At 44.2% G+C, this 27305-nt stretch overlaps 1 protein-coding gene across 6 annotated transcripts in view; it reads right to left on the bottom strand.

Annotated features, from left to right (window-relative positions):
* Positions 1-27305, bottom strand: part of KCNAB2 (potassium voltage-gated channel subfamily A regulatory beta subunit 2) — a 1115399-nt gene that overhangs the window by 950068 nt on the left and 138026 nt on the right. For 3 of the 6 annotated variants that reach the window (XM_085608872.1, XM_085608876.1, XM_085608874.1), the window contains exon 2: positions 14953-15031. The gene's annotated coding sequence lies outside the window, so the exon portion shown is untranslated. Of the gene's footprint in view, positions 1-14933; positions 15032-27305 lie in introns of all 6 variants that reach the window. The other 3 variants (XM_085608871.1, XM_085608875.1, XM_085608873.1) reach the window with 1 other exon arrangement.

Below are 27305 nucleotides of genomic sequence, written 5' to 3'. Positions count from 1 at the left end.
GAAATGCATTTGTGTAAATGGAGTTTGCAAACATGTTTTAAAATCAATAAACAGATTTTCCACAAAAAAAAGCATATATAGATTGTTACAGGTGTGGTAGCTATATGGATAAATAAATAAAATTAATTAACTAGAAAGAAAGGCCACTAAGTACTACATACTCCGGTGGGTTCTTCAAATAGTAGTGCTTCAAAGTGACTTGCCTCAAAACAAATTCTATTTAAAAAAAAATCATACTGGTGCATCAAGCAATTCATGTAATATATACTTGATTTGCAATTGAGTCATATGGAAATTGCCACTTCATCAATTAATACGTAATGGGAGCAGCAAAGGTAAGAGTATCCAGGCTTAGTGCGCAAGCGGGCAAGAAAAAGGCAAAAAACACTATCAGTCTCCACGCCCTGTATGAAATGCATGCTGTTTATTCTATTCTTAAAAATAGTGGTGTATGTGGTATAAGACTAGAAAAATGAAAACCTGCAAGGAGGAGCAATTATTTCTATATTGTTTATCTGGAGGGATTGTAAAGAACTGCAAATCACCATGGGGTAGCTTCATAATAAATCGGCATTTGGGTTTAAATGACACTAGTTGGAATGTAGGCTAATACAAAGGTGGTAAGGCCTTGGTGAAGAGGCAACAGAGACCTCATGTAGGATGAAAGGTGTGAAAGCCAATTCTAGGCAATCGATCAACAGCTCAGCAGTTCCACCAAGAGAACAGAATCAGGGGACACCAAAACGCTTGAAGAGTTGGGTTTTTAGTGACCTGCTGCATTTGAGAAAGCCAATTCCAATTCTCAGAGTTCGTAAAAGAGAGCCCATTGAGATAAGGCGTGCTTCTGAAAGGCCCATCCTTCAAATATCTTGTAATGTGCCAGCCAGAATGACAGCAGTTTATGATTGTTGAACCAAAGGCACTTTGTGGAAAGTGAAGGGACAAATATCAAATGCAATTTTGTGCTATGTCTTTCTGTAAGGTTTTATGGAGGAGACATATGTATTTGAAACTTGCTCTCTTCTTTACTGGGAGCCAGTGGAGAGACTTCAGAACGGATATGACATTATCATGTCATTTTCAGGCCAAACAGCCGCAGGGATCAGGACTCTTTCAGCTTTTTAGTTACTGATTTGTATAGAGTCTGGTCTAGCATCTATTGCAATAATCAAGGCAGGAACTAACCACAAGCATTATCTGAGAGGGATGAAGAAAAGACAGAACACCTCATGTAAGTTTTTAAGTGGTAGAAAGCAGATATGCGACAGCATTTAATCACGGGTTAAAAGAAACCTCACTGCCAAATAGCAGTAGCAATGAGTTTTTACTACTTGGTGAGGAGCTGATTCCATGGATTCAGGTAAAGATAAAGTTGGTTGAGACTGACCGATAAGTCCAGGAGCATGGATTTTGTGATTACGCTGATTGGCATTTTACAAATGGATGCAGAAAAACTGCTAAAGGCAGTGCTTCACATTTAGAAGAATGCCATAGATTAGGGTGGAGCTCGTGCAGTCCACATACCATGAGAGTTGATCTTGTGGGAATCCACAACATTGAGAAACAAAGCCATATAAACACTGCATAAGGTTGGTGACAGTGCCATGCTCTGGGGCGACCACATGTAACGCTGGCATATCTGGAGCGAAGAGAGATTCCATTATGAAATAGAAATTTGCCTTTTTACTAAATTATATTGCTACTTATGCCACCATTCCATGTCACTTTTGTCCAGTGGGTTAAAACAGGAGAGTGCGCCCAAATCAGGATTTCTATTTAATGCAGTGATTTTACATGCAGTATTACCCACTCAGTTTTCTGGAAATATATTCACCAGGGTAAACCTGCTAAAACTTTTCTTGGGAAAAGATCAAGATCACAGATTACTGGGGTACTCGGAATGAAAATACCAGCTATTCTGTAAATTCTGCATCTCAAAAGACAAAGGGGATTCCACATCCCAATATTATCTATTCACCCGAAAGTGTTGATTTTGGATCCAAAATGACATCAGGAATTGTGATGCACTCCAACTAAGAGAATACACCTCTTTAAACCTATGTATCCAACACAACTAACTTCTTGAATACATCCATTCAATACCATATGGTTATTTTTAATGGGGATGTTAATATATTCTAGAGCTGTTGTTTCCTGACCTAAATCAGTAATCAGAAGCAAATATAATCCAATTACCCATTTAGAATGTCCCAAACACTGAACAAAACAAGGGCCCCAAACATGCTAGACATGTATGGGAAAACAGTCAGGTCAATGTAATGGTGTGTAAGAGTGCAGGACGGTAAAATGTCTCAGGCACCAAAGGAATGGGGCCAAACTATTGACAAATCTATCTAGTCCTTTTTTAATGCTGTTAACAGTTTGAACAGCCTTTGCTTCGAATATCCAAAAGAGAACATCTGTAGAAAACCATTGTGGATTCATAATTCTCCAAGCCTCTACCACATGTAAAATCGATTTCCCTGGAATGCATTTCCAGGAGATACACGGGCATTATATTTACCACATAATATGATTAACATTTGATCCAAAGGCACAGTCAAACCAACCAACATTCAGTTGATGCGAGACAACATCTGCCTCTAGAAAACCTGTACTTTTGAGTTGCTTTGTCAAATGTGAAATAACCAGTGTCTCTGATCGTAGGCTACAGGTCAAACTATGTTCTGTGCAAATCACCAATGGTCATATATCACATTTTGTATAAAAATGTTTTATCTGACACAAAGTGGGTATTTGGGTTGAGACAACATATTCTCCTCCAACGCCTCTGGTCGTCTTTCTGCCTACATGTCCGATTAACACCAAGAATGACGTGACTCTTGCAAGTCCACGGCTTCTAGAGATCTACCAAAAGGGAAAAATTGCGTCTATTCACACTCTGTTTGAGAAGATGCTCTACACATGACAATTGCCTTATATGTTCCATCTGTGGATTTGTTATGCAGTGTCCGAGCTGTATGGTGTGTTATCTGTCCCACTCAATTACATTAAAAAAAAAAAAAATCCTCAGAAGTGAGAGCTTTTGATTCAAATACAGTTGGTTAGAGTTCACAGCCTCCCCATCTCTCAAAATCAGTCCTTCTGCAACCGATAGTGAAATCGGAGTTACGAAATACTCAAACCCAGCTGCAAATCTAATACTTTAGCATAGAGTTTTACATCCTTGACCAAGCCAGTATTGCCTCTGGCAGATTGACGTTAACCATCAGTTTGTGGCTGGATGTATTTTTTAAAGGAGGTAGTGCTCAAGAGGTTTCCTTGTCACTTTTGTTGTAGGTCCTGTCCATAGGTTGGCAGGCTTTATTTAGTGCTTTCTCCCAGAGACCAAAAAGTGATCTCTGTCACCGTTCTGGATCTAAGAGTTGCTTGCATCAAGTCTAGAAGTGTTCTACATCATAATTTCCCAAGTTAGATCTTCCTGTAAGAGATTTATACACAGTTCTTGTATGTCTCTAAAAACACCTAGATTCCTATATTATTGCAACACTAGAAATTGTCATTATCTTTCAGTCTTATCCGTACATGCCACTTCTGTTCCTCCAGATCACAGCTGGATCTTTCTTCTGATCCAGCATATTAATCTCCCGATTACCAATACTAATTTGGTTGCCAAAATGTTAAATCAGTGTCCAAGTTGTTTTCAAGGTTGACATCACATTTTTACATTCATGTAACAACATTTTCAAAACCAGGGTTTGTTGAAAGTGCATCGCCCATGCTAAATGTAGATAGGTTCAGTATTCGGTTTTCTTTGATTCTTGTGAGCAAGAGAGGTCATGTGGCTATTTTGGCTGTGCTCTGGACCACACTGGCTTGTATCTAGCATGAACCATTTGGCAGACAAATGTCAATTCTGGAGCACAGAATCTCGTACCTAAGCCGATTTGGTTACCTTGAAAAATTCACAAGTATCAGATTAATCAAGCTACCGATCTTGCGGTTTGGTAAGGAACTATCTTCCATGTGGCTTGACTTGGTAACAACACAGCTTGAGAAACACACAATAGTAAAACCCACTGTTAATAATGTTCCTCAGGGTCTGCTGTGGAACCACTTTTTTTTAAAAAATGACACTCACCAATAATGCACATGACTGCTTCCACAAACGCAGAAACAAATGGGGGAGGACTTGGGTCTCCCTGGAAAAACATAGATTGGAAGGCAACACTAACTCACCCATGAGAGGTAGCTATTCAGCCAGCTTCTGTTTAATCCAACTGAACATATTGCACATGGCCTAATACGATAGAAGAAGGCTGTATAAGATGGACTTGATTTAAGATAGCAGGTGTCTGAAATGCAGGTTAGAGAATGGCAACTTCCTACATATAGTATGTATTTGCAGGGAGATTCAGATGCTTTGGTGAGTGACAAGCTCTTGAGAATCTCAAGAATCATTTTTCCTTTGATGTTATAATTTACAATCGTTGTATCGTTATAACAAACAATGTCAATTTGTCCAGCTGAAAACGGATCCTTTGTTCCTAGGAACTGATGATCGGAAAGATGGACATAGAAACAGAATGGGGGCATTCATCTATTCCGGTCAAGGTACGATGCTGTATGGAAATGAAAACTGCATGTACGCTGAACAAGTTGTTTAAGAGAGCAGTGAGATGTCCCTGCAATTTTTTTAAAATATGGTATTCTGGCAAAGTTACTACAGACTGAATGAGCTAGGATGATTGTTGACCTACTTAGGCTCAATAGACTTGGTTTTGTAAGATCTGCAATGAGTCCAAAACATTCATACTCTGTACAAGACCGTGTTGGCCACCTTGGTGACTGGAGTTTGCAAATGCTCCGAATGGAAGCATAATACCGAAAATCGGGCAGATATTCTAAATGAGATTAAATGTAAAAACTGCCTTACTTGGGTCCTTCCTGAAAGAGCTGTGTACTGAGTTTGGGAGCCTTAAAAAGAGTGCACACACTGTTTATTTCAAACATTTCTAGCAGTCAGATGAGTCCCTGAGCAGGACATCATGGACTTTACACAACATCTACACCCAAGTTAGCCCTCTGTGCCCATACAGCTCCTCTAACGCTTCTCCGCTGGTTAGTAATATTCAAACAGAGAGGTACCCCTTACACCATAAATTTAACACTATTCAGCTTCCGAGATATGTTGCTATTCCACGTCTCTTTTGCCAATGAAGGCTCCTTGTTTTCTTGTTTCTACCTACTACTCTTAAATTGATGATGAAATAATCAATATATTTGTATCTGGCACACATATAGAAGCAGATGATCATATATAATAAGAGTTCTGCAAAACTAAGTCTTTTTACTGTGTATCTTTACATCACACCCCACAGTATATTCATTGTACAGTGTAAGACAAACAGACAAAACACAGTAATGACAGTTCCTATTATTATATTGATCCCCCCCCCTTTATTACCTCAACTGGATCACTCCCCGTTATGTGAGATATACTCATCTGTTTAGAGCAGCAGAACTACTTTCAGATGGTTTCAATCTTTAGAACTCAGGTTAATAATCCCAAGTAGACAGACAGCGCTGCAATATCGGACTACTAGCCTTAGGAGAAGACTCCTGGACTTTCCTTCGGCTCGCTAAAGCACCAATAGGATTGCTTTCTGCACCATAACAGGACACCTTTCAGGATGTCCAAGAAGATAGTTGAATGCAAGTGTATATCATCAAATTCTCCACAGTAGCTTCTCAGAGTATGCCAAGTCTTCTCACTCTGTGCCCATCACCTTGTGAGTCACAACAGGGGTTGCAGTCACTTTGACAATCTGTTTCAGGACATACAAATATAAGAATCTGCTTTGTTTAGGCTGAAAGGAAAAACTTTCCTGTAGTTCTCATTTCTATGAATAGTATTTCCAACACAGTCCAATTTAGGGTGAAAGGTAGGCACCCAACAGAGCACATAGGGCCACAAGTATGAAACTTCCATTTTGCATTTCCTCAATAGCGAATCCTAAGATATTATTTAGGAAATGCAAAATGGAATGTACTAAAATTGCGATTTTCCAATAGAGATTCCTACACGTTCGCAATCGCTATTAGAAAATCCATAAGCAATCATACCTATGGGCTTAGGGCCCCCCTTACATCTAAAAGAAAAAGTGTAAGGGGCTCCAATGCCCTCGGGGCGAGTGTGCGCACATGACACCGCAAAAAGTGCATGTTGGGAGCCTTTTTCCATTTTGCACATGGTTACCATCGAAATGGATTCAATGGTAATAGCATTTCCTAAAAGCCCATTTTGCATTTAGGAAATGCACATGTGCTTAGGAAATCGCAAATAGGCAATCCCTATTTGCAAAGTTCTATTTTGGAAAATTGCAAAATGCAAGTTCTACAGGGTAGAAATCAAATTTGCGACCGTGATTCTGCTTTTTTTTACATATGGAAGGCCCAGTAGCATTTCTCAACGGCCTGTTAAGAAATGCTAAATGGCATCGTGCATATGGGCCATGCGATTACTGCTGCTTAGATCCTGCATGGCTTCACCCATCCAGGTTATAATTTCGTTAACATTGTTTAAATCATTTTTTAAAAAATTCTTTTTTTAAATATTAATTCTGCAAAAAAGACAAAAACTAGGAAAATTGACATTTTAAAAACGTTGCACGTGAACTTAGGTTTTTATGGACAGTCATTTTGAGGATCATCCCAAAAACAAAGTAGACCATATTTGTTAGGCATATTTAATGTGCCACTCTAATGTCAAACAAAACAAAATGCAGTGGGAGAAAAAAAGAGAATTATAATAAGGTGCACTATTCTTCCAACAATACGCTGTTCAACAAAACGGTGATCATATATGTAATTTATTATGCACACTGATGCACTGCCTCTGTGCTTCACCTGAACAAAGCCAACGCGTAACTAAAGGGGACATTACTGTATTAGGAAGAAAATACTTGTCGCAAAAGAGAAGTTTTAAGATGACACACACATGGGTACATATATCGAAGCTCAGATGATAAGGTACGGTGTTCCAGAGTCTGGCGGCGGAAACAGTGAATCTCCGGCTTCCCATCCTAGAGGATTGCTTGCAGAGGACCATAAATCCTGCCAGATTAGATATGTGAAAACGTCTGCTGATAAAACCCAGGGACGCACTTATTAAAACCTCATGCATAATACAAAGGGCATTAAAACTGAACCCGCTGCTTAATAGGAACCCAGTTCGGTGTTGAAGCTTCGGGCGACGTGGGGTCAATAATACGTGGAGCCACAGTGTTTTGAATAAACTGTAAGGTATGTAACAAGCATCGGGGCACTTCCGGGTACAGGGATCCAATCCCTGCAATATGATTACAACACGAAAAACGTAGAAAAGTGTCACAACTTTTGGCAATATTTGTCTTTTGTTGGATTTTCAAGTGTTTTAAATTGAACTTGAAAGATAAGCTTCTGGTAGCGAGAGAGAGGTGGCGCACGCTGGGGATTTAAACGGATAAAGATTAAATCACAATAAATGTATGATTGCTGTGCAGCTGTTTAGTTTCCATATTTGAAGAGTGAAAATGTGAGATGAAAAAAGAGCAGCGGGATGTTGTTGGTGGGGGGGCTGGGGCAGCAAGGATTCTGTCGTATAATACAACAGCGTGAATTAACGCCCCAAAATGCAGCATAACCTATATACGGCTCTAGGAGGCAGGAAAAACCCTGAAAGCACATGCTCGCATAGACTCACTATTATGTAAAACTGCTGGCATCCCCGTCATTCAGCGGCCCTGGCACATAAGAGATACATTACCTGTGTGGACCAATTTATCTAAAGGTCAGTGTCCAAATATACGATTCCTAACAAGTGTTTTCAATACAGTCGAAACTTCTGCATTCTCAACAGCATTCTGCTTGACACCTCAATTTTAGATCAGGGATGAGGATCACTTCTCTCGCCGAGTTCAAAAGATCCCTACTGGATTAAAAAAGAAATGAAAACACTGGATCTCTGTAATATTGCCATCCTCCTGTAACAAATGCGAGGCGGCATTAGGCTTGGGTCCAGGTGCATCACCCGGGGTAGAAGGGCCCTCTGTGTTAGATAATGCCACCCTAAATTCCCGCTCTCAGCTAGCTTCATCAGGATGGCCCACCCAGGCCTGAGCACCTGTGGGTCCAGCTGTGATCTCGTCCAGGTGCCATCAGGATGGCCCACCAAGGACGGAGCACCTGCGGGTCCAGCTGTGATGTCGTTCAGGTGCCATCAGGATGGCCCACCAAGGACGGAGCACCTGCGGGTCCAGCTGTGATGTCGTTCAGGTGCCATCAGGATGGCTCACCCAGGCCTGAGCACCTGTGGGTCCAGCTGTGATCTCGTCCAGGTGCCATCAGGATGGCCCACCAAGGACGGAGCACCTGCGGGTCCAGCTGTGATGTCGTTCAGGTGCCATCAGGATGGCCCACCTAGGCCGGAGCACCTGCGGGTCTAGCTGTGATCTCGTTCAGGTGCGACTTCGCCGAGCTGTTCCGACTTGACTGCTCATTTTCGCCTTTACAGAGTACCCCGTCCTCCGCATTTAGCTACGTGCACTGGCTCTGCAGACATTTCAAGTCACTGGCAAGAACACGGTAATGGTGGTTCCTGTCAATGTGTTAATAGCTGATGGCTCCATCAAATATGGTGGTCCCTGTCAAACTTTAACAAGTTTTTGCTTTTTGAAAAACAAAATCCCAAAAAGGATATATATATAATTTTTTAAATAATGACCCCCAACAGCATAGTTTTCCACTGTTCCTCACTGCCAGCAGTCACCTTGTGGTGATGAACAGCAACAAAAAAGACTGTCCACGCTAAATCCAGCAGAGGATAAACCTCCAACAGATCGTCGGAGGAGTAGGCCACAAGAAAAACCGAGGCGTTAGACTACAGGGGAACAGGGTTAGTTCAGGTAGAAACACACAATATTCGGTAAAAGACACACAGCAGATCGGGAATATAGCAGTAGGTCATTGACAGGCAGTGAACTGAAACGCAATCAGGCTTTGTGCAGATCCTGCTCCCCTAGCCCTAAAACAACATCTCTAAGTAAAAAAGCAATTATGATCTGGGGTTGGCAATGGATTAATTATAACCAATAATCACAGTGGCCATCTTGGACTGTGTTGCACGTCACGGTCACAAGGAGTTGTGAGGGAATACCATGTGGTGTAGTCCTACCCTCAAGAGCCATTGCTGACCAGGTCTCCAATTCTTCCAGGCCACATGTCATTCAATCAACCATCCCCAGGATCTCTCGCTCTTGCCCCCACAGTGGCTTCTGGTTTCAGGTTCAGGTAGACAGTTGAACAAGAATCTGACCTGACCTGACAGGACAGGACAACCCAGAGCCATGATCTACTCTTCTTGAATCCTGACCCACGGACACAGCTGGGTTTCTAAACACTCAGTGGGTTTCAATGCAGCTGTATAAAAGGACCTGTGGGTCAAAGACTGAATTTCAGGAACAAACCCCCTATACTTTTTGTTAAAAACGATATCAGTGCCAAATTAATATCAACCTTCTTGTGTGCAATCAAGCTGCCCTCGGGTAAAGCTTTCTTCTTGCCTTACTGTACTTCTCAATTAGGAAATGACCAAACAACAAGCCTTAGCTTATCCCTCCAAGATGACCAGAAATGCGAGGTTCAAGCTTATTCAATTTTATCTTCTACATAGAGCTACCTCACTTCTGGAAAACGAAACGAGTCCTTCCCGGATGCAAATTCCTGATGTCTGAGCTGCTATTTGGTCAGGGCTAACATGTTGCACTTGCTCTGGTCCTATACTTCCCTTTCACAATACTGGCAGGGGGTTACCTCACTTCTTGGGCACATCACCAGCTGTGACACCCTTCACAGCTAGGAGACTTGCGCACTGGGGTTTTTCCGACGTACGCTGAAGAACAGGCTTGCACTCAGCTTCCTAGATTTTGCACTGTTGCTGGCGTACCGCATGGTGACCAAGCACTGGAAGTCAAGCGCACCGCCTAGGGTGTCTATGTGGCAACAATTGGTGGTTGTCTGGGTGGGATAGTATGGCACACTCAGACATGAGGAATCCAAGGGCCTTAGAAGGCATCTCCTTTCGCAGAGATAGGAAGTGGGGATGAATGCCTCGCTGGCTCAGCCCAGGGATGACACACAACAACCCTAACGGTATGGCTGTGCACAGATAGCATAGCTGCCTTCCTCAACTGCACTTAAGTGCAATGGGGTGACCAATGTTACACGCACACTGCCTGCGCCTCGCCTCGATGTTCAAGTATCACATGGTTGACTACATGTGCCCGTGAGCAGGGACCACTTCCTTATTACATTGCCCTTCACACCCCCGCAAGTCTGCCATCCAACCTGTCTACCATTGATGATACCATGCCACCCATCGTGTTCGGCTGCTGTTTTACATTGTTTTTGTTTGTTACCTTCTCATCGTTTGGAGTGGGGTGCTACATCTCCCAGTTTTCAATAGACAGGCACCCTAATATGCAGAATGTTACTCGATCAAGGTTGGCTTTCTTGATAGTTGGTTATACGCTTATAACCCCCTCAGAATGCGTTATGTAACGCTCACATTATATTCTCTTGGCTGTGTCCGTTTTGATTTGCTCATAACAATTAAGTCGCACAAGGCTACCTAAGTAAAAAAAGAATGCCTGTATCATAACACCAAATCACCGCCCACACCAGTTATTTACACTTTACCTAAGGTACACAAAAATGCTACCACGTCTCCGGGACGCCCGATCGTTTCGGGCTGCGGTTCTGTACTTGAACCCCTTGGCAGGTATATTGATTACTTCATTAGGGACTTTGTACCCGAAACCCTATGCTACATTAAGGACACCATGGCTATGGTTAACCTTGTAGAAGAACTCCCCTTTGACCCCCGTGACAGCCTATTGTGTACACTTGATGTTGAGTCACTATACACTAATATCCTTCAGGATGAAGGTATTGATGTAATTGGCATGGCCCTTAACTCTAGACCCCAACCCCACGCCGTCCCGACATCCTTTATCCTCTACCTGCTCAAAATATGCCTGACAAGGAATTTTGTCCTTTTTGATGGGAATTTCTATCAGCAAGTCAAGGGCACCAGCATGGGTGCAGTTTTTGCTAAACTTTTTGCCATACTCTATATGGATTGGCTTGAGACACATAGAATACTATCTCCTGCGAACCCTTTTAGAATTCACATTCTGGAATGGAAACGGTTCACAGATTATATTTTTCTCATCTGGAACAGTATTGAGGAGAACCTTGTAGAATTCCAAGATTGGTTGATCACACAGAGTAATGGCCTTAACTTCACACAGCTGCAAAGATGAAATTGCTTTCCTTGACTTATCCATCATAGCTCACAATGGAAGTCTCTACACCACATTCTACCGCAAACCCACAGAAAAGAATACCCTACTATCATACAACAGTCATCACCCTAGAGCCCTTCGTGACTCTCTTCCGTACTCACAATTCCTCCGAATATGCCACAATTGCTATCTTAAGAAGGACTACTTTACGGAAGCCAACATTTTGTCTAAAAAATTGATCAGTAGTGGCTATCCCTGTAAACTGGTCAAAATAGCCCTTAAAAGAGCATGGTATTGCCCTAGGGAGACTCTACTTAGCCCCAAAGAGAGGAAAAGTGACGACAAAATAGTATGCGTCACTACATTCTCACCAATCTCGAACATAGTGAGAAAATGCATTTTGAAACACTGGCCAACACTTAATGCTGGCAACTTGAATTTTGAACGCCCTCTCTTTGCCTTCAAAAAGAGCAAAAGCATAAAAGACCACCTGGTAAGGGCGGCCCTCCCTAATACCACTAAGGATCATTCCCTTAGAGGCGCTTGGGGTCTTCCGCCCTTAGTAGGTCATTTCAAATGCGGCAGTTGTAGCGTTTGTAATTTGACAACGGACACGAAAACGTTTGTGCATGCTAATACAGATATCACTCTCACCCATTTTTCCAATTGTAACACCTTCAATGTTATATATGCAATCACTTGCCCCTGTAACTTGATTTATGTTGGACAAACGACACAAAAGATCAGGATCCGGATCTGCCAACACAGAAGCCGTGTACGCTGCAAAACACAAAATGCGCCACTTGTAGAACACTTCACCTGTATGAACCACACTGAAGATGTATTCAATTGGCCATCACCCATTATTCTTTTCCCTCACCTGATGTCTTCCTACTCCTTACTATCACATCCTCTACTTTACTACTGTACCACACCATTCCTCTGTCTTCAATGCTACCCTTGCCCAGACTTGCAATTGTATTTTGCATCCTGATTTGCATTCAGTCTCCGTGAACTCTATTAATGTTATCCCATTTCTCCCGATCCCCCTCTCCCTTCCATACCCATCCTCCTTTCCTTTTTCCCATATCTTTCTCTTATTTTCTCACCTACACCTACCCAGGCAATCTTTCCCAGGCATTTGATTTATCGTTTAGTCCTGAAGAGATCCCACCACTTCCATGGGGATCGAAACGTCGTCGACTCATGTCTCTAAACTCTTAATTATACGTTGTATTCTATAATCGAGTATGAGATGTTATACTGATTGTGACTTTCTATAATTTCAATTCTGCAAACGCTAATAAGTCACTTTTTAAGTCACTTGCTTGCGGTAAGGAAATCGGCTGATTTCATTTTGACCTACTCACGGTTTGCTCACTTATCCCACCGCATATTACTTGGTTTTTTCGCTTTATTGTTATTAAATTACATTTATTTCTCTATTCAAGGACATGGATAATTCCAATTTTTGATTGTAAAAATTGTGATACTATACCCATCCCAGTTGAATGGGACCTTTGTTTTTTTTTTTTTTTAAAACATAAGTTTTAAAAGTCAATAAAGATATATTTGCAAAAATTAGGCAGCATGCTAAAACATAAATCCTTAACTTTATTTCTATTATGTACCGTTCTGCATAATTGCAAAATCAAGGAAACATCATTCAATCAGCACCAGAAAAGAGTTAGTTTATCAATCAGATTACAGGAGAGGTCAAATGAACCAGAAATAAAATCCAAACATTGTAAGTTAATTTTTTATTTTACAGAGTTTTATATAGCGCGAACTTGGCCTGAATCGGGTATCAGAGCGCTTTACATAGCGCCAGTTGCATTACATGAGGACACATTCATTTTTTTTGTTAGTCACAGTGTGACACAAAGTTCTTTTGCAGTGCCAAGGCCGAAAGCTGATCATTTATGTCAATATGAATGCCCGCAATCACTGATTTATTGTTTAATGTGATTAATCCTCTGTATGAATTAAACCAAATGGTAATGAACTCAATGAGAGTGTTCAACAATTTTAGCAGCCTACACTACTCCAAATTGGCATTTCTCTACATCTGATACATCACTCAGCCGTTTTTACTTCATTTTCATATTGGCAACAAAAACAAGCATTTGCAATACAATAGGGTATCATTTATGAGATTTTGAGCTATTGTTATTGTAAATGATAATGCTTTTTATGTATGTGTTGTTCTTAAAACAGATAAATAAAAGGCATTGTTATTTACAATGCCAATAGCTTAAACTCTCGCAAATGTATGACATATGGCATTGCAAATGCGTGCTTTAAAATTTTTAAAAAGTGTTAGGAGAGAGCGTGTCCTGCCTGCAACAGCAGGCAGGACAAAGCTATTTGAGAAAAGTGCTTGGAGGCTGTAATTAAAGCCTGCCAAGCAACAACACACTAACGGGTGTCGCCATGGGAGGTTACAAAATGTGACAAGGCGGTACTAAGAAGGGACTACTAAGCCTTTTGGCAAATGAACAGCCACAGTTTACAGTGGACAATGACCCAGGCAAATGAAAAATTTGGGAGGGAGTGTGGGCAGAGGTTCAAGTCCCTACTTCAATACAGCAGGCCTCGCAGAGCAGCGTATGCGCTGCCCAGACTCAACCTAAAAACATACCATCAGGATACAAGCAGACTGAGTATTGATGTTTTGAACGCTATGTATAATACTGTAATCGACATACCCTGTCTTTTCAGCAGTTTGCATACACTCTGGACTGAAGGCCAGAGACATGACGAAGAGCGAGGTAGGGGCATAATCGACTATTTTGTTCCGATTAGGGTGGGAACGCTAAACGGCTTAATTCCCCACCTGCTATAAAGTGTGAAAAGCTGTTGACTGCTCTGTCCCTCTTTTTTAGCCATTTTTATTGGGTTTTATCAGAGCATTGCATAAACACGATAGAAGCGTGCAGATCTTCATATTTATCCACGACAGGTGATCCCACTATGGTCCCTGTACATATAGTGCAATAGATATCAAGTCTCACGGGAGTAAGAATGCTCTTGCCCTCTTTATGTGCTGTAACTGAGCAGGTAGTAGGTATTAAATACCTCTCCAGGAGGTATTAAGTACCGTTAACACCCTCAGCAGAGAGCAATAATGCTTTAGGAGGCCGATGTTAATAACAACCAGTAAATAAGGCATTTGAAAACGTCACAGCAGCCAAGAAGCAATATCCAGTGCTGGTAATATACTGAGCAGCAAATAGAGAGGACAAGTTAATGTGTGCTCTTAAAACTACAGCAAAATTACAAACCTCATTGGACAGTCACCTAGCTTCAGACACTGTATGTAGGGAAAGCACGATATTCAAGTAATATGCATGTTCTTTAACGTATAAATGGCTATCATCTTTCGAGGCACTGCACAAAATCGAGACACATGACCCTGAAAGTAGTCCAGTGCATGTCAAAAAAAATATTTGGAACCATGCTGAGAGAAAATGTTCAATCTTCACAAACGTGTTTCTCCTTCTCAGCTACAGAAGCAAAACTTGTTTTCCAAACCAACGCAAATCTACAGAAGGAGCTATGACTTGTAGTAAAAATAAAATACAATTATGGAGGGCTAAAAATGCGGTACGTGCAGTGGAAACTTACAGAAGTTATAAATGGTTACCTATTCATCTGGTCTTCATCATCACAGCTGCTAAGCATTGAGGAGGAGTTGGTATCCTGGAAGCAGGCAGCATGGCCTCCTAAAATTTAAATGAAAAATATGTGGTCATAGGTGGGAAATTCCTATTGCCCGAAGCCCGGGACATGTTGTTTGAGGTCAAGGACAAGTCTTCATTACTGTTCAAACTTGTATACGTGATTCATTAATGCAAAATCTTTACTGTTAGTATGAGCTCTCTTAGGAAGTACAGCCAGCTCTAAGCTCGGCTTGCTTTGCTTTACTTACAATGGTTCCAATCTAAAACACTTACACGTTTGTAAAATATAACTATTACAATTTGGCGGCGTATAACGCTCCCAGAATGCTCTCTGATAGTATGCAGATACAAGTACAAGAATGGAGACAAGACTGCAGATTGCTTGCATTCAGAATCAAATGTACCGAAAAAAATCTTTGTAAATTGAAAGAAAAAAAACCAAAGAAAGGTTAGAGACAATTTCTCCAAGGTATCATTTAATAAAACAAGTTTGAAGCATTGCAATATTAAAAAAAAAAAAAAAATAAGCAACAAAACAATATTACCCATACCACTACTATGATCCTCAAAATCACCCTTTCGAGACTCTTCCCTACTCCACCACTTCTTGCATCATCTCATATCTCTTTTTACTATTCCGATCCCCCAAAACAAGCCTTTCTAAAACCTCCCTCTGACTCCTCCCCCTCCACCTCCCTTTTACTCATCCCAAGACTCCTTCTACTGCTATGAGCTCCAAAATAAACAAACCTAAAAAAATTCTAAATCCTTCCTTTCTGTCCACCACTCAAATTAATGTCATATTTTACTATACTAATTCAACACTAACCCTTTATGGGTTCCGGAGTAGGGTGCTACTCGCCGAATAAGCACTTTACACCTCGTCAGGGGTAGTAAGTGCTATATAAATGCAATTACAATACAATACACCTATGGGCAACATTTGAAAAAAGCATTTGCAATGCAATAGGTCTCGCATTTGCGCGAGTTAGAGCTATTAGCGTTGTAAATGGCAATGTCTTTTACCCATTTGTATTTGTTTTGAGTGTTGTGGCTGGATGTGGTGCAGTGTAATCGTAATTGCATTAATATATAGCGCTAACAAGATGAGCCTGCAGTGTGCTTAGAAAAGAAGGAAGCAGAACGTGTTTGTTATTTAAAAGGGTGGAAGTGACACAGGCCAGACGGAAAAAAAAAAACATGCCAAACAACTAAACATTCTGAAAACCAAAATCAATTACAACAGCCTTTAAAATAAATCCACATGGGTAACTTGACAGAACTTGGGTCAGCATACACAGAAACAGCATATATTATTATTATTATTATTTATTTTTATAAAGCGCATAGTCACCCGGAGGTATCCCAGCGCTAAAAACCCTAATTCATCCAAAAAAGTCCTTCTCAAGAGTGTTTTTAAAACAGCTGGTTGGGGGTGTAGGGGGAACAAACTACGGTAGTGAAAGCAGGGGCACTGAAGACACTAGAAAAAAAACAACAACACGATCTCGGTCTTTAAAGGCGCAGCACACCCGCCATGTATTCGTGCATGATGCACTTTTCTGCTGGCAGGCGATCGAACATTATGCACAGCAATTGCGGATTATCAGCCAAGTTATAGTGCCAAAGAGTAAACAGTGAACCCGATAAGCAACCATCCAAATTACTAACAGGAGTCTAAAACAGTAGTGCAACTACAATACCCAACGTGCACCACAAAGAAGACGTGTAGCAATGATAGAACTTACTTTAACGCCAAACAAAAGAAATGCAGAGAAAACAAGTAGTCCCTAAATGAAAAGATAATAGCCAGCTGCGTAATTAAACTGTAGTTGGACGGTGCTGCTTCCTACAAAAACGGAAGTGACATATTGGATCGGCAGCCAACAATAAGTCAGATAAGAACAGCAATGGCAGAGTTAGCAAATGGCAAGCGGCAAGAGAAATTACCCTCCATATTCTGTTTACTACAGGTCTTGCGACAGCGCATGCGCTGTCTAGGCTTGACCTAAAAAATAAATTAGGGGCCCAAACCTTAAAGAAAGTTTTTAAAATGTGCACCCTGGGGGAACGGCCTTGCACTGGTGCAGATTTACAGCTGTCAGGAATTCAACAGGTGCAAATTTCAGGTGTTCTAGGAAACATTTGTGAATTAAATTTTTGCATGGGCAAATATAAATATATATATGTGCTCATGCAAAAATCTGTAGTGTCAATTTGCTTGTTACAACTTTTTTATTTAACCCCACAGAAAAACTCATTTCCGTTCACCTCACTTTTTTTTGGAAGGGGTGGGTCCATTCCCACCTTTCAAAAAGTTTTACTTCTGCCTTTGTCAGGTGTAAAATAAAGAGCTTCTTCATGACGAGAACAGGCTGGAGAGTAGTTGGTGAAAAAAATCTTTATACTTTGAAAATTCATTAATGAGTGCAAAACCAATGCTTACAAGCGTAAGCCAATCTTGCACACCTAAAGAGCTTTGCTATTGCTATTGCTTTCTTTCAACCACTCAGGGGACGGAGTCATTCTTGCCCCGAACAAGCATATCCCATCAAAGGGCATGTCAATTACCAAAGGCTGGACGTCGCTAGAGGACCCAGTAGAATTTAGCCACACATGACAGCAAATGGCAACACTAGTGCCGACAGCTCGCCCAATTGGAATTGGTGGTGTCCAAGTCACAATGTATTGTGAACTTTGCCGCATCACAACCATCTTGAATTGCCCGAGCCAAAACAGGGTGAAGGTCATCTGGAAGACCGGAGAGGACTTGGACCCCGAATTACAAAGGACATGGGAGTAATGGACCAACAAATAGCTGCGTTGACAGAGCGGAGGGCTAGACTAGTGGAAGAGAAGACCATCTTGCCATACGCTTCTACACAGTTAGATTCCTGGTCAGGAGGAGAAGAGGGAAATATGTTCAGATTAGACCAACTTGTGGAGGTCTGAATAACAAGGCTGTCTAGTGAAGGATGCTGTGAAAGAAAATCTGGGTCGCTCGAATCAGGGCGATGGCGCCTGGCAACTTATCAGCTGACATGGGGCCCAGAGCACAGTTTTCGTCCAGACCCTTAATAAAGTCTCTGTCAAAGCCTTGCTACTTGGGAGGAGAGGTTCTGCATAAGTCTGTCCATGTTGTATGACCTCAGTTAACACGTTGAGGGGTTGATGAAGTAAAGAACTTTGGCCACACTACACATCACCATATCGTAGGAAGCAAATTTCTCTGTGGCAGGCCCAGGAGGAGAGAAAAGGGACGCGTCAGGAGTGTCAAGGCCATCAGTGTCCTGAAAGTCTCTGTACCAATTGTCATCAGTATATGGCTGAGCAAACTCATCACCCTGGTCATATTCATCAGAATACGTGCCAAAAAAGGAGTGCAAGGTGGCCTCCCCTGAAGAACAAGAACATCCAGTAGAGGAAGTGGCGCTTCGGTCGGATTCGGCAAAGGCGAGTGACACGAGGAAGCCGAATCCTGTTTTGACTTCTTGTGTTTTTGGGGGGATTTACCTGAAGATTTGGAGTACAACAAAGACCGGCCTCTCGAGCGGCACCAACAACTACAGGAACAAGATCTGGAACAAGCCTGTAGTTATAGGGGTGGTGATGATATCCCTTGGACACTGTGAGAATTGTGAGGTATAAGTTTCAAATAGACGAAGAAGGATCTCCAGATCTGTGCCTAGTGACGTGGAAATGAAGAAACGGATGTAAGCGCATGGGAGTGGTGACTATATAAGCCCCGTACATAATTTCTGGAGCTGACTTGCGTAAGTACGGAGCCGCAAGGAGTAGCTAGAAGTCTTTATCAAAAGCAAATCTTTGCTGGTTAGTTTCCTATGTAGAAAGGCCTTAAATGGCAGCTAGCTGCATTACAAACCACCACAGAAAGGAGGTGTAATTTCAGTTACAAGTACAATTACCCAAAAAAGGCTAGGAAACGCTACTAAGTTTGTCAGAGACCAGATATATTTGTACTGACAATTTACAGTCTCTGTGGGACATATTTTCAGTGCTCATTTTTTATTTTTTTAACTTATTTTTATGGCCATTTTCAAATTTCATACATTGTACATCATTCATAATCTTCAGGTAGTAATTTCTGATCATACATCCTATAATGGCATTTAACAACTGTACTGATTGATGATTCGCAACCAGGAAGCATAAACGATGTATACAGAGATCGTGACGTTTACATCCTGCTGTCTCGGGTTCCATATATGGCAAAGGAACTGGGGTTTAACACAGGCATAAACTAGGGGACGGGTATGGAATTATATATCCAATTACGCTAGTGAGGGTGTGTAGCGTCGTAAGGGTTAGGCACCTCTGATACTCGTGTTTGCCTGTCCTAGTTGGTGCGACCGAGAACCGAAATAGTGTACCTGAAGCTAGGGCTTGTTATGAGCTCGCGCGGTTGGGAGTCTGCTAAATCAGTTGGGCAGGGTCTGTGACTGTGTACGCTGGATTAACTGTGTAGACGAGTCGTCTGGTGGGTCCGCCCCCGGGGAGAGCTGCCTAAACCGGTACAATAACATGGCCCATTCCACTGATATAGGGTGTTTGCGGGCCCCTTTCACCTCCTCCTCCCGTAATGTCTCCTCCTCCGCCGCCGCCCATTTGTGCGTAGCTCCCACCCACGCCGCCACCGGTGGACCGGTGGGGAAACGCCAATGCATGGCGATGCTGCGTTTGGCCAAGAGCACCGCAAGAGAGAGGAAGCGAGTCTGCACCTTGTGCTGCTTACTTACGCGAAAGACGCCTATGGCACTGGCCTCCCAAGTGTTCATGTAAGTTAGCCCAGTGAGGGTACCCAAAGCAGTGTGGATGTGGTGCCAGAAAACTTGAATGACGGAGCAGCTACAAAACATATGCCGGAAGTCTGCATTTTGCTCATGACATCTGGGGCATAGGAGTGTCAGGGTAGAATCGTTGGAGGCGTGCAGGTGTTAGATAAGCCCTGTGTAGGATGTAATATTGGATGTTTTTAAAGCGTGCGTTTCTGGAGACCTTCTTAGGGTACCTCAAAGCTCTCCCCCACTCCCCCTCATGGAGCACCCGCCCGATTTCCGTCTCCCAGGTGGCCCGGAGGGTCTCCAATGGTTTATTAGTCAGTTCCCGTATGGCTTTATAAAGCCATGTGGTTAGATGGTGTCCCGCTCCCATGTGTAGGATCGTGTGGAGTACTGGGTGTGTGTGTGGTTCCCCTTTACTTAGGTCCTGATGCGGTCGGTAGCTGTCTAGGAGGTGGCGGTGAAGCAGGAATTGTCCTGGGGGGAGATCGTACTCCTCCACCAAGCGAAGGAACGGTCTTAGTTGCCCGTCTTCGAAGAGGGACTCCGCTTCCGTTAAGCCACACCTCGTCCATGTGCGAAGCGCGCTATGTGTGTAGTAGTGTTCCCGGTTGGGCCATCCTACCAGAGTGAGTAGAGGGGAGTATAACGGAGTCTCCGGGGACATGCGGTGTATCCGCAGCATGCACTTACGTGCGACTAACACCTGTAAAGGGTACGTGCGCTTTGGGCGAGTGCCAGGAAGGAGCAAGCGACGGATCTCCGGAACCGATACCCGTCCTGTGGTGGTATGAGTTTCCACATTATACCTGTCTGCCGTCCAATGAGTCAGCCATTGCAGTTGTGCTGCCAAGAAGTAGGCTTCGAATGATGGGGCTCCCAAGCCACCCTGCGTGGTGGGCAGTTGTAGTTTTTTCAGGGCTATTCTGTGCCTGGCGGACCCCCAAATGAGCGCACTGAGGAGTGAGTCCAGGTCCCGAAAAAAGGCTCTGGGCGGGATTACTGGCAGGTTGGTAAAGAAATACAGCAATCTCGGAACCATGATCATTTTGGCCAACGCCACTCTCCCAATTGGAGCCAATGGAAGGCTCTTCCAAAATCCAATCGTAGCCCTAATGCTCGCCAGTGCCCTGCAATGGTTACCCTCGAACATATCTGCGGGGGAGTGGTAGAGACGGATACCAAGGTATCGGGGGGCCTCCGCGCTCCAGGGCACTCGCTGAACTCCTATGTGAACCTCCTGCGGAGGCCGTTCCGGATGCAGCGGATAAATTGTGGATTTATCCCAATTCACCCGCAGTCCTGAGGCCGCGGTAAATTCCCTCAAAGTTTCCCAGAGGGGGGTCAGGTCGTCCGTAATGTCCCGCACATAAATCAGCAAGTCATCAGCGTATAAGGAAACACTATGCACTGTGCCAGCTATCGGGATGCCCCAGCTCTCCCCTTCCCGCCGGAGTCGTATGGCAAGAGGCTCCACTGCCAGAGCGAAAAGCAGAGGAGATAACGGGCAGCCCTGTCGCGTGCCCCTCCGGATCGCAAACTCCGTCGATATGTACCGGCCTAGGCGCACCCGCGAGGTCAGCCCGGTGTACAGTAAGCGCGTATAGGCTAGGAGGGTGGGCCCAATGCCTACTCGCTGCAGCACCGAGAACAGGAACTGCCATGTGAGGGAATCGAAGACCTTCTCAAGATCTAAGATGAGACAGGCCGCTCGAGGATATATCCCCCGTACCTGATCCTGGATGTGGAAGACTCGACGTATGTTCTGGGATGTGCTTCTGCCGGGTATAAATCTGCACTGATCAGAGTGGACCAGAGAGCGTATAATTTGTACATATCTATCCGCCAGTACCTTCCCGAAGAGTTTGCAATCGGCTGACAATAGCGATATTGGACGGTAGGAGGCCATTCGCTGTGGGTCCCTATGTGGTTTCAGGAACGTCACGATTACGGATTCTCGCATGGATTTCAGCAGTTCTCCCTTCTTCAGCGCCGCCGCAAACACCTCCACTAACCGAGGGACTAGGTGCACCGAAAATGTCGTGTAATATTCTAGGGGGAACCCATCCAGCCCTGGAGCCTTATTTCGGGCCAGGGCACGCAGGGCCTGTGTCACATCCGCCGAAGCTATTACGGCGTCTGAGGCCACCTTCTCTGTCCTCGTGATTGCCGGGATAGGTAAAGGATCGAGAAATCGATCCACTACATCTTGCGGGGTAGAGGTGGGGTCGTTGTATGTCTCCGCATAGTAGTCGCGGAAGGCCCCCATGATTTCCGCTTGGGAACGCACTAACACCCGCCAGGGTCCAGTATCTCGGTGATGGGCTTGACTTCCGTGTCCTGTCTGGCCAACCACGCCAGTAGGGTGCCCGTCTTGTCTCTCTCTCTATGCATCCGTGTAGCATATGATCGGAAGTTGTACCTTCGCAAATCCGCGGAGGCCGTTTGATAAGCCGTTTTTGCCTCGGCTATACGCCGCGTCTCCTCTTCGGACGCATCGTCCCGCTTGGTGAGGGTCGCCAGGCGGTGTTCCGCGGTGGTGAGGGTCCGTTCTAGTACGCGCTTAACACCCGTTATTTGCTTCAGGCACTCTCCCCGGGCCACCACCTTAAACGCATCCCACTCCACCAACCCGGACGATGCTGTCCCCGAATTGCGTGTGAAATAGTCTTGGATGCTACATTCCTGATCGTGACGAAAGACCTGGTCTGATAAACAGTCCCGCAGTAAACGCCACGTAGGGACGGGTGGGTGTGGGGGCCGCCAGTGTAACTGGAGAATGTGAGCATCATGATCGGAGATGATCATGCCCAGGTAGTCCGTGTGGGCAATCCTGGGCAAGACAGTCGCCGTACATAAGAAGCGGTCAAGTCGGACGCGCAAATTGTGTGGGATGGAGTGAAAAGAATACAAGCGGATCAGGGGGTGGCGCATCCGCCAGGCATCAGTGAGCGACCAGTGCGTAATCCAAGCCCGGAATCTATCGGTTTGTTTATGCGCCGGGGAATGCGGTGGCGGTGGGTGCGACCGGTCGAGGTTCAAGTCAAGTGAGCAGTTATAGTCTCCTCCCAGGACCCATGGTATAGAAGCAAATGGGGCAAGGACCCCTGTGAGATGGTCCCAAAACTTGTTCTGGTCAACATTGGGGGCGTAAATGCTACCGAGAAGCACTACCTGCCCGTCAAGCAGACCCTCCAGTAGTGCATATCTACCTTCTTTGTCGACTACCCTCCGAAGCTCCTGGAAGGGAGTTCCCGGTCGCACCCAGACCAGCGCCCCGCGCGCATACGCAGAGTAGGTTGTAGCACATATGAGACCTCTCCATTTCAACTGCAGTTTCCCGACCTCTTTTGCAATGAGATGCGTCTCTTGTAAAAAGACTATCGGGGTGTTGTGACGCTTTGCGTAGGAGTACACCGCATATCGTTTGCGCGGAGTGTGAAGCCCCCTAACATTCAGGGTGAGGATGGTAACATCAGTGTGTGGCGTATGATGCGTCATATTTTGTGTCTGCTCGCCATGCGCGGGGACTACGCCTTTTGAGGTGCGCATAACTCGGTCGCTCCAGTTGGCTAAGGGTGTCTGTATCCCCCGACGCTGTATAAGCATAAGTAGGAGATGGCTGGATCCGTATCATTCCATATGGGGGGTGGGAAAAGTGTTGAACCGGGGCATACAACTGAACAAATGGGGTCGGGGAACATCCCCAATGCCTAGGACCCATCATCAAGGACGATGTGTCCAAACCTGTTTACCCACTTAATGGGGGTACAACAATATAAGAAGGGGGCGGCGGTGCATGCGTACTGGGCCAGAAACGAATCGGGCCATTAGTAGGGAAAATGGACGTTGCTCCTGCTATAGTAGGTAATGAGGTTGGGGTCGGAGTTCAACAGGTGGGGGAGAAAGTGCATTTGGCTCAATGGTAGTTTCAGGAGTCCCCTCTCATTTCATTTCGCACGGGAGCCAGATTGTTCATCCAGAATGAGGTCCGCCGTCTGCGGAGTGACCATGGGGGGCGTCACGGAGTCCTCCCCCGACCCTGTTCCATCACTGTCATTCTCCTCCTCCGAGGTGAAGATATGCGGTGGCCGATCAATGTCGTCTGGTAGGGGAGATGCCTGCAGGTCGATCACCGCTTGTAAGGCCTCTCTCCGTTCTTTCACAATTTGCTCGAGGTCAGGGGAGTCCTGGGTGCGTGCACGAGCTCTGCCACTCACGCCCTCGCGTGGGCGCCATTGCGATCGCTTTCCGGATCGTGGAGGCTTAGGATGTGGGTCTCTTGCGATCTCCGCCCTAGACTGTCGTGTGCAGTGCTGGTCCGCCCAATCTTGGGCTTCCGCGGCATTCGTGAAAAACACAGTCGAGTCGGCGTAGACCACCCTGAGGCGGGCTGGGAAAAGCAAGGAGTATTGGATATTGTTCTCGTGCAGCCGTCGTTTTACATTCAGAAAGGAGGCCCGTTGTTGTTGAACTGCTCGTGCATAGTCGGGAAAAAACATAACTCGCTGATTGTCGACCCGCAGGGTGCCCGCCACTCGTGCCGCGCGTAGTACCGCATCTCTGTCTCGGAAGTGGAGGAACTTTGCTAGCAGCGGCCTCGGGGGCGGTCTGCGGGCCGGGACCCTGTGGGCTCTTTCCATAGAGAAGAATGCGGAGCGATCCTTGTCTGGAGTGAAAGATTTCACCCAGGTCTCCAAGTATTGCAGGGGGTCAGTGCCTTCTATTCCCTCGGTGTCAGACTCTAATTACGGTACTCAAACTTACACAGGAACAGAGATGCTAGTTCCCAAATCCACCCCGACAGCAATCCAGAGCTTAGTGTGACAAGTCTCTAGAGTGGCTATCTAGGGGGAAGGGGGAAAGTGGATAAAATAACAAAAGAGAGAAGAGACTGTTCTGCGGCTTCCTTCAGGAGTCCGTCCAGCAGACTTCTTTTGCTGAAGAGATAACCTGTAGATAAGAGTTATTGTTATAATAAACTTTTAGCCCTTAACCTCTCTTATCTCTCAACCCCAAATGCCTTATTTCCTTACCATGCCAATTTCAGAACTCTGCTTCTCTTCTATTTCTTTTCTGTGTGTGCTTTTATTTCATTAACTATATTCTTCGTCTGCAATTTAAAAGGAAATAGCTAGAACCCAAGGTTTATCTGCCTCATATAAATCTTTCTCTCTGAGCTTCTCACTTACTTTCCTATTTTTCTTTTTACTCTCCTATGTCTTATCTTCCTTGGTATCTGCCTTTATTCACAGCTTCCTTTTCTTTTGCACACCTGTAATATAGTTACATTTATCTGTTACGAAATTCTGCTTTCTTTTAAACCTGACGTTATCTATTTTAATTTGGTATACTACTTACTGTGTTTGAGGTCTTTTCCTATTGGTAATTATTCATCTGTGTGTTTAATGCTTTCTCCTTTTTTCGTGGTGGTATTTCACTCTCAGTACTTAGCTATTGTTCGACGACTTATTTCTGTGGTAAGTATGGTTTTATCTTATTCTATTATTTGTAGTTGCTCAAGAGTTCTAATCTATATTGCAATTCTCTCTTCGACTTGTCGTTACTATTCGTTACCTCTGTGAAGAATTACAGTAAAGCCACTTCCCTCACAGTAAGTTCTATGACTCTATTGCTTTCGGTAATTTACTTCAGTTCTCTGACGTGACAAATATTTACTTCAGTTCTCTGACGTGACAAATGTACACTCGTTAACTTAGCTTCATTTTTTCTTGTGCTTCCTTCAGATACTCCTGTTGACGCTGCTTCCTCTCCCCGACGACTCGGTGCGAAATCTCCACAACTAAGATTTGCTGTTCTCCTCAAAAGTCACTTTACTTCATGGAACTCAGATTTCGAACTTGTATCTACTGACTTCTGAAAACTCTTCAGGGTAGATTCTGAAAAGCCTTCGAGCGAGAACTAAAACACTTTTAGTCAGCGCGCACTGGAATGCGCACCTGACTCTCTAGAATTCTTGGTGAAGTGCGCAGTTCCTAGGCAGCGCGAGCCTCACCTAGGATTCCAGCGGGTTCTCTGCCAAACACTAGAACGCTAACAGCTACTCAGTTCTGGTGGCCTTTTCTGGCGCCATTTCCGAGTCAGCTCCACCCATGAACCTTCCATTGCTCGGGGTGTACAGACATTGAGTCTTCGATGCGCAATTAAACCTATCTGTAATCTTGGGTTCCTGACAGTACCCTCCAACAAGGTAGATTCTCTCCTCTGGGGTTTAGTTGGTGATCGTAGGTGAAAGGCCTTGACTAATCTTGGAGCATGGACATCTTCCTCTCGTTCCCAAGACCTTTCCTCGGGCCCATAACCCTTCCAGTCCACCAAATAGTATAACTTCCCTTTTTGTATTTTGGAGTCTAGAATTTCCTTGACTTCAAATTCAGTACCAGTCTCTAGCTGAAGAGGCCTTGGAGGCAGGTTTTTTCGCAGATCTTCTGGAGCCTTCTTCAACAGGGATATGTGGAAAACTGGATGTATCTTCAACTTTGGTGGCAATTGAACTCGGTAAGTCGCCGGATTTATTTTCTCCTCTACCAGATATGGACCAATAAATCTCGGTTGAAACTACCGATTACCCTTCAATCTCAAATTCTTAGTACTTAACCAAACCTTGTCTCCTATTTCCAATGAGGGGCCTACTCGTCTCTTTCTGTCTGCATAACTCTTATATTTTTCTTTAGCTAGTTCAAGATTTTCAATTGCCCTCTTATGTACCTGATCTAACTGTGTTACAATCTCCTCCACCGCTGGAACTGAGATCTCGGTTTGCCTGAGGGTCGAGTTGGGATGTCTTCCATAATTCATAAAGAAAGAGGAATACCCAGTGGAAACATTCTTTGCATTATTATGAGCAAACTCAGCTGCCCACAAATAATCCGACCAATTTCCTTCTTGTTTCAAAAGAAACAATCTCAGATACTGTTCAAGTTCCTGGTTCACCCTCTCAGTTTGACCGTCAGTTTCTGGGTGGTAACTGGTGGAATAACAGACTTCCATACACAACCCTTCCATGAAAGATTTCCAAAAGTGGGAAATGAACTGTGGACCCCTATCTGTGATTACTATTTTAGGGATTCCATGTATTTTCACTATTTGAGCACTAAAATGAGTCGCCAACTGCTTAGCTGTTGGCACTCCCTTTAAAGCTGTAAAATGAGCCATTTTAGAAAGAGAATCTACTACTACTAAGATGGTATTGTAGCCCTGACTAAGGGGTAAGTCAGTTATGAGGTCTAATGTAACAGTGTGCCAAGGATAAGGTGGAGTGGGTAAGGGCATAAGTAAACCTTTTGGGGCCTGCCTTTCGGATTTTCCCTGAGCACAGATCTCACAAGTCTTAACATATTGCTCAATACTCTTCGACATTTCAGGCCACCAGTAGTGTCGCTGGATCAGTTCTCTGGTCTTTGCCTCTCCCTTATGTCCTGCCAACTTTGCATCGTGGCATTCCTTGATAATCTGTTGTTGCAACTCTTTAGTGGGAATGTACAGAGCTCCTTGGA

This window comes from Triturus cristatus, chromosome 1_2, assembly GCF_964204655.1.
Source record: "Triturus cristatus chromosome 1_2, aTriCri1.1, whole genome shotgun sequence".
Taxonomy (NCBI): domain Eukaryota; kingdom Metazoa; phylum Chordata; class Amphibia; order Caudata; family Salamandridae; genus Triturus; species Triturus cristatus.
Note: the sequence above shows the minus strand (reverse complement) of the source record. Positions and strands in the feature narration are given on the sequence as shown.